The 13,348-nt window shown below is 35.1% G+C and overlaps 1 protein-coding gene across 1 annotated transcript in view; it reads left to right on the top strand.

Moving 5' to 3' along the window:
• Positions 1 to 457: 457 nt before the first annotated feature.
• gli2b (GLI family zinc finger 2b) overlaps positions 458 to 13,348 on the top strand; it is a 101,014-nt gene continuing 88,123 nt past the window's right edge. Inside the window, 1 exon segment of the mRNA XM_058791927.1 lies at positions 458 to 771. The gene's annotated coding sequence lies outside the window, so the exon portion shown is untranslated.

Consider the following 13,348-nt stretch of genomic DNA (forward strand, 5'->3'; position numbering starts at 1 on the left):
TCTGCTGTAAACTTCACACGAATTAGTTTTGACCCCATTTCCATTTTCTATTCGAAATAGAGACCCACAGTCAGCTAAAAGTGATGAATGAGGCTGATTTAAGCGGGTGAGATCTGGGACGAAATGCATCGATATTGATGGTCTGTTTTCCTGCTTTTCAGCGCTATTAGCCTATATAAAATATAAAATAAATGAATAATTAAAAATTATAAATTAACTACACCTTTACTATTTTTTTAGTTACGTTTTAATAATATATATTGTTTTATTGCGTGCTTAGAAAGTTCATAGCAAAACTTTTCATGCAGTATTTGACTTTTCCAGGATGACCTTGTAAAAAAAACTTGATGTAACTTTTGTCAGTGCGATCATTCTGTGTGAAGCCCGACCCATGAGAGAGAGAGTGAAAGAGAGAGAGAGAGAGAGAGAGAGCATTGAAAACAGATCACCGGGGGTCTCACCGCAAACAGTCGCGCTCACAAACTCTTCTGTTGTTTTTATTTCCCAAACTTCTCCGATGATTGCGCAGACGAAAACTTCCTTCGTTCGCTCTCAGTGATGGACCGTAAAAGTTAGACGAAGAATCCGCGAGCGTCCGCTGAACTTTCCGACCGGTTCTCGCCGCAGAGCCGCCGCTTTCCGCGCAGATCTTCGCTCGTGTTTTGATGGATGTTCGCGGGACGCGCTTCTGTTTTCTGGAGCCAGAAAGTTGAAGAAAGAGTTTGATCGTGTTTGCTCGAGTTTGGAGGTTTGATTCACTCTTCAGAGCTGGTAAGCGATTCATATGAACACGTTATAAATGCACATGCGTGTTTAAGCGCTGTTAACGCTTTTAAAATAGTTTTATTGTTGCTTTAATATTATTGTTTATGGACTCGTATAGAAAGAAAATCCCATGGGCTCTTTTGCATTTTATTTTTATTTTCCCCCGGCACACAGAACTCTTACTTTAAGAGTTAATTTTAGGAGTTAAATTGCATTACAAATACGAGCTGTAGAATCGAACAGAGTTGCTTTTCGACTCTTGTTTGACTCCTGACACTGGAATCCCAAACATTCTGCTGCAATTTGATCCATATGGGGGAAGATGTGATCAGAAGGTGCCAGGCACCAGTCCTAAACACATCTACTCATCCAGGCGTGTTCTGCATGCGCTAGATTACTCATTAATGTCCAGTCTTCTTTAGTGCATGTGCAATTTAATTTCCTTCTAAAGTTTTAAAGTTTAACTTTCTGGAGGGAAAATATGTGCATTGCACCAAAAGTGTATTTTCTTGGTTGAAATGTTTTATTTTGATTGGCATTAAAATAGTCATGCTCGTTTTTTATTGACACTAGCTAAAGTAAACAGTGTAATAGAGGCTAATGAATGCAAACAGAAGTTCAGAGAGCTGTTGAGAGTCCAAAGACCTGATGTTTGCTCTTCAGACTTTCTTTCTCTTTCTCTGTTTACTGTTTGCTTTTTCCTCCTGAAATACAATCGATTTCTGTGATGTCTCTCGGCCGTTACGGCGCTTGTTGTGTGTTAAAAAAATTCACTGAGATATAGAAGATGAGGAGCCATAACAGGCTCCAAAAAAAAGCTCTAATTGGCCCATTTAAATCCTGTAGGAAAAAGCAAAAAGCATTTGGTGGGAGTGAGTTCACATCCATTAGCATGAGAAAACAGTTTTAGTGCATTTGCCATTGTGCGCAATGAAGAGTTCTAGCAGTCAGAATAAAGGATGTGAAAGAACGGCGGGCCCATTCAGGATTATTCAGGTCCGGCCGAGCTGACGGTCACCGGGGCCCTGGGGCCGCAGGGGCCTCTTTCATCTCCCCCGGAGCCTTTTTCACACGTCCCGCTCTCTCAGTGTCCGTCAAGCCCTTTCTCACCGCAGAAGAATTTAATGAAGCGAACGGTGCGAAAGCAGAGGAGCTGAAAATACCAGAGGCCTGAATGGAAACTGAGTAAAACTCCCCGCCGAGACGATTCAGAAGTTAAGACAAGAGCGAGAGAGAGAGTCGGCATTCAGCGCTCAACACATCGCCACCAATTAACGCCAAATAAAGCTCAGTCGGTTCCAGGTGAACAAACCGTGGAAGAATCGCTTAAAGCTGTTTTTATTCCGTGCGACTAAAACGTGCCAGATGTCTGGAGCCGTGCACATAGTTCCAGGCTATTTGTAGAGGAATTTCAGGACAATTTCCAAATATAGCATAATGATTTAGGGTAGTTAAGAATTGGTTTTAAAAAAAAAGGCCACTTTCCTGTGTGAGGCATTTTAATTTTTCTCTATGCTTTTTCATGCATGTTTTAGAAAAAACGCTTCCTTTTGGAATAGGATGCTTTTAGACCTCATAAGTGACACCCGGTTCAAAGTGATTGGAGTTTGATGACCATTAATGTCCCATTCTGAAGGGCTTTGCTCAGGATTGACTTAAGACTCTTTGAGACCGCAGGGAACTCTTTTTTTCCCCCTCTTGTTTGTCTTGCTTGACTCCGGAGCACAATAGTCTTTCTCACAGGAGTATATAAGGTCAGTCCGCTGTCAATAGGTCAAGAAATCCCGGGGAAGTCGAGCTCCTCTGAAGTCCCTCCATTGTGGCACGTGAATAGAGCCGCTGACCCCTGAAAACGTGTGTTGTTTTATACCGGACAAAAGATACTGCTGGAGTTTTATTATCTTCTTATTGCTGAACCTGCTTGACCGTCAGCAAAATAACATTTCTGCTTGTTTTAATCACTCTGTGTAATTATCTCTTGTTGATTGCATTGCGCTATTAGTGCAATCTTAAAATTGTGAACTTTTAAGAGTGTGATTTTGTCCATTCCTTCAGATGCAGTGTGTCTGTCTATAATGTGTCCTGTGCAAATGGGCATCCCAGCTTTAACCAATCAGATCGTAAGGTGCCGCCCTATATACCAGCGTAACCAATCAGTGGCATTAATGTTTTCGTGATAGATCACTGCGGTCTCCTAATTACTTGCAAAACTCTCAAGCAACATAATTATTTGTGGCTTTGCTCCACTATACAGGAAAACCTGAGACAGTAGTGAAACATTTAACCTGTATTTAATGCCATCTGGGTCGTATTTTCTTTGATCTTGTGTGGTTTTATTTGTGGTTTTTGAGGATGAGGCCATCACGCAACCTGTCCATGATCAACATCAGTCTGATTTGACTTTTTTCTGTGTGTCAGATGAAAATATTGTTGAGTTTGATTGAACACACATCTTTTGGTGTCAGAAAATAGATTAAAAAAAAAAAAATATATATATATATATATATATATATATATTTAAAAATTGTTTTATAAATGTATAATAAATTCATGGGTTAGCCTGTTTTATATATAAATAAGTAATTAAATGTGTTTTGTAGTTGATTACTCAACAATATGCTGGATATCATTTAATTTAAACCCAAAATTGTATATTTTGGGGTTTAAATGCATATATAATCATATATGCATAGCTACAATAGGACAAGTTATATATAAACAAGTTACCAGTATATACATTTCATATTTTATTAAATAGTTGTTATTATTTACTTGAAACCCCCCAAAAAGTGTACGTGTGTAAATATTTATAAATGTATGTATGCCTATTTAGAATAGCAAAAAAAACAACATTTAATTAATGTATAATGTGTTTATATGTGTATATAAATATTTCTTAAAACAATTTCTAAATATACAAATATTACTAAATTACTTAATATTATGTATAGTATTCATTTTGCTACTGTAGCTATTCATGATTTGACGATCGTATTTTGCTGTGCATTTAGCATTGAGTTGTTATTCTCCTCTCTGTGACTTTATCGGAACAGACCTGACATGTATTTCTGGGTTGAGAGCCGCTGCACGATATCATGCGATATTTCATCTCAGTGATGATGTTGAATGGTCAGCTTGAGGAGCTGAGGCTGGTTTGGTTGAGTTGTGAAGTTTCTCCGCTCTTTGAAGTGTCAGTGTGGATCCTCATGTGAACTGCGTCGCTGGCTTTGATTGGCCGCGTCTGTGCCACGGGGCTCTGGGATCGCTGTGGATGTTGTTCATGTCATGCTGAGCTTCCTCTGTGGTTTTTGCGCTCTGTGCCGGTGGGCTTGTGGGTTAGTATAGTATAGTCCGTTTTCTAGTATTTGATTGCTTGCATGCTTTCTCAATAAAACAACTATCGGTGCAGTATATTGTATTCAGTGCAACTTAATCAAGCTTAATCATTAAACACCAATATTATATTACAAAGAAAATATGTTTTCCCTGCTGGTGAGATTGTTAACTATGTTACGGACAAACTGTATGAGTTGACAGGTAACATAGTTGACAATTTCACAATTTTATCATAATCATCATAATCATGATTTCAATGGTAGGCCAACTAAATGTTATTTTCTTGATCAGGTTAACCTCATATTTCTTTATGTATATATTTATTTGAATTAAAAAAATACATAAATATTCTAAACCATAACTATAATAAATACACACACACACACACATATAAACAATTGATTATATATATATATATATATATATATTTTTTTTTTTAATACACTTATATTATCTTGGATATTATTTACTTTAAACCGCTAAAATTATATATGAATTATATATGCATAGCTAGAATAGCATATATATATATATATATATATATATATATGTTATTCTAGCTATGTATATATAATTAATATATAATCCTAACCCTAACATAATATACTGGCATATTGGCTATTTATTTAATTAATTCATTAATTTTATGTATTATATATGCATAGCTAGATTATTAAAATAAATACTTAATTTTAAATGTAATTAATACTTATTTTTTTACTTAAAAAATATATATTATGTATGTGCAAAAATCATAAATAATTTAAAAATGACATACCACATAATTCATACACAATACATAATTATCATCAGTGGAAATTTTACAGAATGAGCTCTAAGCATCCGAGCTTTGGCTTGATGTTCAGTTTTTGGTGTGTTGCAAACCTCCCGCTGCACTGAAGAACTGCATTAGAGTGGACTAATTCAACGACTCCGCTCAGAGCTCCTGGGAAAAAGATCCCGCATCCGTGCCTTCATCAAGCAGAGACAATCACGCATCAAGCACCATCTAATTACACAGAATGAAATCAGAGCATCGCCATCACTCGCCACGAGACGCTTTGAAATCAAAGATCGGCGGGCCGCTGGGGCAGGAGATGCTCGACTCGCTATGAATCGTGATGGGGATCCGTAGCTCCTCTCGGCTGGCTTTGATTCGGGACTTAATGAATTCCTGAAGGGATGCGGTAACCGGATGATACTCCTTTAATATCTAAAGAACTTCTGACAGCAGAGAGCCATGGGTTTATGCGCACGGATCATCATCGCTGATAGAATCGTACATGTTTCAGACAAATGCCTGATAGCAGAAAATCCCCGGCGGTTTCTCAAGGGTTTGGCTCGTGGCCTAGCACCGGTTCAGACATGTTCAACAGCTCCGGACACGCAGCGCAGATGTTTACATTATTGAGATTCAGTTATTGTAAAACAGACAGGGCTCTGTGATTTATTTGTCTTTGCACTGGAGCACGTTTGCTCACCGTTAGGTCCGTGCGATGACACTTTGTTAGGCCTTTGCAATTACAGGGTTAGGGGTCAAGACCTGCTTGAGTTTGCTGGTTTTTCTTCTTGATCAGGTCTGTATCCACATGAACATTTTTAGAGACTTTTTAGAATTGTATTTAGATATCTACTTTCTGTCAGAAGTTTCTCTAAAAATAGACCCAAGTAAGTCAGTAGTTTGCATAAAAGATTGTTTTTGGTCATGTTGACTTTTCATTGCAGACTTTGGTCTTTGAAAATCTCAGCACAGTTTGACACATTGTTGAGATCAGGGTATATATACTGTATATATATATATATATGTATATATATATATATATATATAGATATATAATTTTATTTTATTTTATTTTTTGTGGTCTTCAGCATTTGCTCTCCATTCAGTTGAATCTCCAGTAATTGTTTTAGGAAATCTCATTTCTGTCTTGTAGGATAGCAACATACGTGATGAAACAAGATGAAAGCAGTTTGTATTTAACATTATTTTATAATATATATTAAAATAAATTATATTAAACATGAATATTCAATAATATAATATATTATTATATTAATAATATTTTCAAAATATATTTTTAATAATTGCAATATTTATGTTTTAATACATGCACAAATTTTTTATAATTTATAAAATGTAAATGTATAAAAATGTATAAAATGTGTGTTTATATTTAAATGTAATTGTGTATTAATATTTAAAAATCTTTACTTAATAAAATATTTTATAATATATTTATAAAATATAAAAATGTATAATTTTATTTAGTACATGTGTGTGTATATATGAATTAGATGTTATAATACTTAATATAATTATATTATATCATATATACATTATAATAATATTTAATATAATATAATATATATATATATATATATATATATATTATATTTCTATTTTCACAATATTTTAATTATAATAATTTACAATATATGAACAAAAACAGCTGTCATTTATAATATAGAAATTATATAGTTATAAATATATAAAATTATCTCTCTCTCTCTCTCTCTCTCTATATATATATATATATATATATAATAGTTGTTTATATATATTACTGTTTAATTTTAGAATATATTCATTCTTCACATTTAAATGAGCTTTTTAGGTTGTGTGTAAACTCCTGTCAGCTTTCTTTACAGAAAGCCACCGCTGTCTCAACACTAAAAGCTGACATAACCACCCGTGTAAGTGTTTGAAACCCCCGGGCGGACAGTAGAAGAGGCTCCTCGCCGCTCAATAACAACAGAGAGGAAGTTTACATTACAGTCCTGGTGTCAAAGCACTAGTGTCTCTTAAAAACACCATTTGGCCGGCGGATCAAAGCATGCTGTTAAAAACCCCCTTGATGTCCAGTGCTGAGGCTCTTCCCGCCGCGGGTCGTGCGGCGGTGGCACATGCGAGATGTTATGGCTTTGACGGCTGATTCGGGGAGACGGGAGGAATCCTCCTGCCCTGAACTTTGGCGGGGGCTGCAATCGCAACATCTGTTCGGCATCGCCTGCGCTGATGGAGATCGTCCACAGGATATTGCACTTAGCAGCGGGGGGTGATCTGAGCCGCGGGTCTCCACTATCACCTAAACTCACTGAAACAGCTTTAGCTCTGAGACTATGGAAGGTGGTCGAGGTCAAAAGTCTTTAAACGGAACACGTTAAAGGGGTCATTGGATGCAAAATTCACTTTTACATGTTGTTTAAACAGAAATGTGTGTTGGCAGTGTGTGTACACAACCACCCTATAATAATAAAAATCCACCCAGTACTTTTTTAAAATCCCCAATAAAAATGATCTCTTTCTCAAATCAGGCTGCTCTGAGGTTCCTGTCAGAATGATGTAGTTCTGCACAAGCCCCTCCCACGATAGCTGATTGACAAGTCCGTCTTAACTTAGACCCGCCCTGAGTGAGCCGAGAGCTGATCCGATTAAGCGATTGAGGTGTTTTGTTGTTGGATGTAATAATGAACACAGCAGCCATCATTTACTCCTGACATCTGAGCTGCTGAAGACGCAGAGGATTAACGTTACTTTGATTTTTGAAGGGAATGTGCCAATCCCGATCTGCCTAAATGCGTTTGTCCGCGCGAATCATTCATGATCCATCCTCACCTAAAGAAGAAGTGAGTATAAGTGTTTTTTTATGAATCTTTGCAAATCACCTTGCTAGTTAGCCAGTTTCGCGGCTGAGTTTCACAGTCTGCTCGTCATCCCACGGAAGAGAGGGGCGGAGTGAGCAGAGCTCATTAGCATTTAAAGCAACATGCACTAAAACGGCTTGCTGAACACAGAGATGATTTTGACAGGTTAAAAAGGTGTTTTTTACACTACCATTGAGAAATTTTAACCAAAGTATGTTATAGACTTTTCATTAAGACCCTAAAGAATCATATCAACTTGTGGAAAATAGGCATCTGATGACCCCTTTAAATCTGACCGTGTCAACACACGCTGATCGTCCGCATTAACTTTGCGATTTTGAACACGTTAATTTTGTATGTGTAGACACTCACATTCTGGCCACGGCAAGGTGTCAGTTTTCACTGCGTTTCTTTAGTACGTGTAAAGATACAGTTTTATTATGTTAAGATGACAAATTTGAACGTGTTAGCCAAAGCATGCACATTCCGATCATGTTCAAACATGCATTACTTTTTAAAGCAGATTTTCCTCTAGATCTACCTACATATTAATCCTTTCCTTTATTTATTGTGTCACTTTTATGGATATCTACTGTGCTAGAGTAAATTAATATGACAATCTAAATTAAGAATTTTCCTCTTACTTGAGAAAGAATGTTGAACTGAACAACTAAAAGGGACATGACAAATCATGACATAAGATTGACATCACACACGAAGTACTGATGCATTATCCCTAATGAACAAATTTTGGATGTATTATCCCTCATGATCAAGTTTTTTTTTTTTTTTTTTGGTTTTAGTATAACATTGTAATACTGCACATATTTTTACTGTTTTATTTAAAGAAGAAACCAAACCAATGCTATATAAAAGCAATTGAAATTTTTCAGAAAGAGTGTTTTCATATAAGAATATGGCATGTAGTTGCTTCAAACAATGTGTGTGTGTGTTGACACGGTCAAATTCCACGCGTTCTGCTTAAAGACTTCTGGCCCTGTCAGCCTTCCATATGAAACCTCGTCCCATCCAGACTCGCATGACTCACTGCTGTCTGCTAACATCTTGTTTGTAACTCCAGCAATATCTCCTCGTGTCGGCTGTCTATGACTTAGCTTCACTTTCTTACAAGTCACATTCCCTGGAATTTGCTAGAATTATTATCCTGATGGACTCAAGCTCATTAAATCAGCGAGGAATGCAATAGTCTGTCGAAACGACACCGAATCGGCGGCTCTAACGTGTCTTGTGATTCATTTAAAAATCAACTCTTCTGTTTTTCATATTGAAACCTCCAGAATGATTTTTTTCAAACGCTGGGCTAGGAGTGAGTCACTGTGGAAAGAAAGGTTTAAAAAGTTGAAATCTATATGTATATGTGACCCTGGATCACAAAAGCAGTCATAAACAGCACAGGTATATTTGTAGCAATAGCCAACAATACATTGTATGGGTCAAAATGATTGATTTTTCTTTTATGCCAAAAATCATTAGGATATTAAGTAAAGATCATGTTCCATGAAGATATTTTGTAAATTTCCTACCGTAAATATAACTTAATTTTTGATTAGTAATATGCATTGCTAAGAACTTCATTTGAACAACTTTAAAGGTGATTTTCTCAATATTTAGATTTTTTTGCACCCTCAGATTCCAGATTTTCAAATAGTTGTATCTCGGCCAAATATTGTCCGATCCTAACAAGCCATACATCAATGGGAAGCTTATTTATTCAGCTTTCAGATGATGCATAAATCTCAGTTTCGAAAAACTGACCCTTATGACTGGTTTTGTGGTCCAGGGTCACACACACATATATTTAAATATTGTACACTCTCAGAAATAAAGGTACAAAAGCTGTCACTGGGGTGGTACCTTTTCAAAAGGTACACTTTTACCTATTAGGTTCAAATATGTACACTTTAAGTATTAATATGTACCTTTAAGGTACCAAAATGGACCCTTTAGGTACAAACATGTACCTTTTGAAAAGGTACCGCCCCAGTGACAGCTTTTGTACCTTTATTTCTGAGAGTGTACATGCACATTTTAATCAATTGATTATTATATATATATATATATATATATATACATATACATACATACATACACACACACACTGTTATATATTTAATTATATATTAAAAATAAATATTTAAATTAAATAATAACATAATATATTTTAATAATTTAAAAACATTTAATTATGTATTGCATATTTTATATATTTATTTATATATGAATATATATTTATATATTTATTTAGGTATTGCATATTTTATATATTTATGTAATTATACATGGTATTATATTTATTTGTTTTTACGTTAATAAAGCAGTACTTCTTCAAATAAGGTTGGGATCGAGTTTTACAAGAGATCTCAAAATGTCTCAAACTGTGCTCAAATTTGCCAAGAAAACAAAGTCTACAATCAGAAAATCTGAAATCTCAAAATTAACTTCTCATTGGAAATGATCTAGTCTGCTGTGCACTCTTGTTATTGGTTTCCTTTTGACCCATGTATGTGTTTTATAAGTTGATTCTTGACAATTGCAAACTCCTTAAATTCTCCTGAGCCATGAAATATGTTTTCTTGTAGGAATCTTCCTTCTGAACTGATGAGTTTAAGATCTTTCCGTGTCTGTGATGAAGCGTGGAGTTCAGCTCTGTGCGTTTGTGCTTGTAAGGAAACACACTTCAGCCCAGCGTCTGAAGGATTGCGGCGGCTGAACGCGAGCGAGGGATGTGGGATTTGGCTCTGTGACCTTTCAGGGTCTGTCAGAGTCATTTGTTTTTGGGACGGCTGTGCTGTAATTATTCAGCAGGGGTTCGGTGAGTAAATCAGTGTGAGAAGCCAAACGGCTCTCCTGAAACTCTCCGCACCTGCAGCATGGAAACATTCGTTTCTCTGGACGTCTCTCTCCTTCAAACCCCACGCGTCCTGACGGATTCACTTTTAGGAATGAGATGCTGTTTTTCCTCTCTCTTGTAGTTTCTCAGACTGAAGTTGCACACTGAACATGTTTGATGTGCTCGTCTGTGTTGTTTTTTAAGAGACATCTCCACTAATTATGTAGGGACGAATGTATCTTCATCTTGTGCTCAAGATGAATAAAAAGTTTTTGTACTTCTTTAAGTGTTTTCATGCCATGCAAAACAACTCAAATCTTTCCTAAAGCTCCTACATGCATTGCACTGCGATTCCAAATCAAGCTCATACCAATGTTGCAATATTATTTTAAGATGCTATTATAGTTTTTCATTAATATTTTAAAACAGGAATTTTATTTATTTTTTTATTTTTTATTTTTTCATTTTAATTTTGTTTAAAGTTTTATCAATTTTTGTCATTTTGGTAGTTTTTGTAAAAAAAAAAAAAAACTATACACACACACACACACACACACACATATATATATATATTAGTGCTGTCAATCAATTAAAAAATGTAACCGCGTTAATCACAGTCGTGGACTGTGATTAATCATGATTAATCGCAAATTTAAAATACTAGGATTTACCTGTAAATGTGTTGAAATAAAGAAATGCATGACAAACTAGTTTAAGGAAACAGAACCTTTCACTCTTCCGCCAGGTATGAGACATAATCCTTATTATTCATTTATCATTATTCTTTTGTTTTTATTCAGCCATTTTCAGCCTTTAAACTGGCAATAAAACGTTTACCAAGCCACATGGCTTCAATCCCAGTATACATTTACCCAACTATTATCAAAAGTCTTTCTAAATAAATACAACAAAACATTTCTTGCGACCTTACGTGAAGTATTATGACAAAATGCATTATGAAGAAGATTTGGACCTGTTCTGCAGCTGCATTAGAGCTAATATTAGCATCATGCTTCATAAGACAATTTATGAGATTAATAGTGCACTTTTACTCAGAACTCACGTCAAACCACCATCAAGTGTTTGTAATAACTTCCTTTTGCGATCACATGTGGAATTTGGTCGTTTACTGTTGTTAAAATATGCTATTTATAGTCTTTTATATCACTGCACAAATTAGCATTTCAGATGTACACATTCAACTAAAAAAAATCACATACAGACCATATCTATGGTAATCTGAGTATTTTTACAGTCTTTTACTGTTAAAATCACAATGATTTTTACAGCATTGTGAGGTCATTTAAGAGCCAACATGGCAGCTGTCAGCAACAGTTTTCTCCTCTGCATTTCTGTTCGGTAGGCTTTATTATAGCCCTGTGTGTTTTCGCTTGAGAATATAGAGTTAAATTCACGTAAAAATAAAGGATTTTCCTGTCACGAGCAGCAAAGCGACATACGGATCCTTTTTGGCGTTTTAAACGCTGCTGTAAGCTGTCGTTTCATAATTACGGTAATCCAGACGCAATCTGAGCGCAGTTTCACTCTGAGAACATGAGGCTGGAGGACAGGCAAGGGTTTGATAGCAAACAGCTGGATTTCCTCTGGATTTACGGTGCGTGTTCACACAGGAAATGACCTGCGACACATGTGCCCTCACTAGGGGGCTTTACTGAACAGCTGCCCACCTGTGAATGAGAAACCGCTTCATCTGAAACACACTCGACACACTGACCTCTTTCAGAGAAGCAGAAGTCATCAAATAATGGATGTGAAGTTGGGCTGAAGAGTCAGCGGCTGAAGCAAACACGTGGTTGATCTGAGCTCAGTGAGTCTCGAGGGGGAAGTGTTGATTATCTTTGGCTGAAGCCTGTATTGAGGCTCTGATGGCTGTTAAAGGACTGTTTGTGTATCTGAAGACACCAGTAGAGATCCTGCTGGGCAGCAGAGGCTCATTACAAATGGAAATGACGATTGATCACTGGCGTTACAATACCTAATTACCATTTCTTAATGGTTTTATTTTGTTTGAAAAGTAGTTTGATTGTTTAGAGCTGAGTTCAAAGGATGGATGATACTTAATCTCAATATTTATCTAGTTATTCGTTTGTTTTTTCTTATGACACGTGAAATAATTTTCTACTTTTTTATTTATCCTTTTTTCATATACAGTATATATGTGTGTGTGTGTCTCTGTGTGTGTGTGTCTGCCTACATGTATATCATTTATTTATTTATTTATTATATTCATTCTTAATATTTAATTATAATTTATTATTAAATAATTAATAATAAATATAAATATCTTAATTTTTAATTTTTTTGATGTTTTCTAATTTAATTATTTTGTTTTTCAAAATGTTTAATTTTTCTAATAGGATAATTATATATAATCATTACATCATTCATATTAAATAATTATTTAATCTGATTTATATAATATATTTTGAGTAATCATCATTTTAAGTAAGTAATGATTTAAGAATCTAAATAATGTTTTTAGTAATATTTATTCTGAGTGAAATGCCTGGACCATACTTAATGTATCTCAATATTTGTTTGTAAAATCGTTTGTTTGTTTTTAATTATCATATATAATAAATAAATAAATGTCAATAAAATTTAATATTAGTAATTTTTTACATTAGTAATTTTAAGATATTAATAATTATTTAATATTTCAAGAAATTAAAATACTTTAATAATTTAAATCCTATTTGTTGATTAATCTTCAAATATTAGACATATTAA

Source organism: Onychostoma macrolepis, chromosome 11, assembly GCF_012432095.1.
Source record: "Onychostoma macrolepis isolate SWU-2019 chromosome 11, ASM1243209v1, whole genome shotgun sequence".
Taxonomy (NCBI): domain Eukaryota; kingdom Metazoa; phylum Chordata; class Actinopteri; order Cypriniformes; family Cyprinidae; genus Onychostoma; species Onychostoma macrolepis.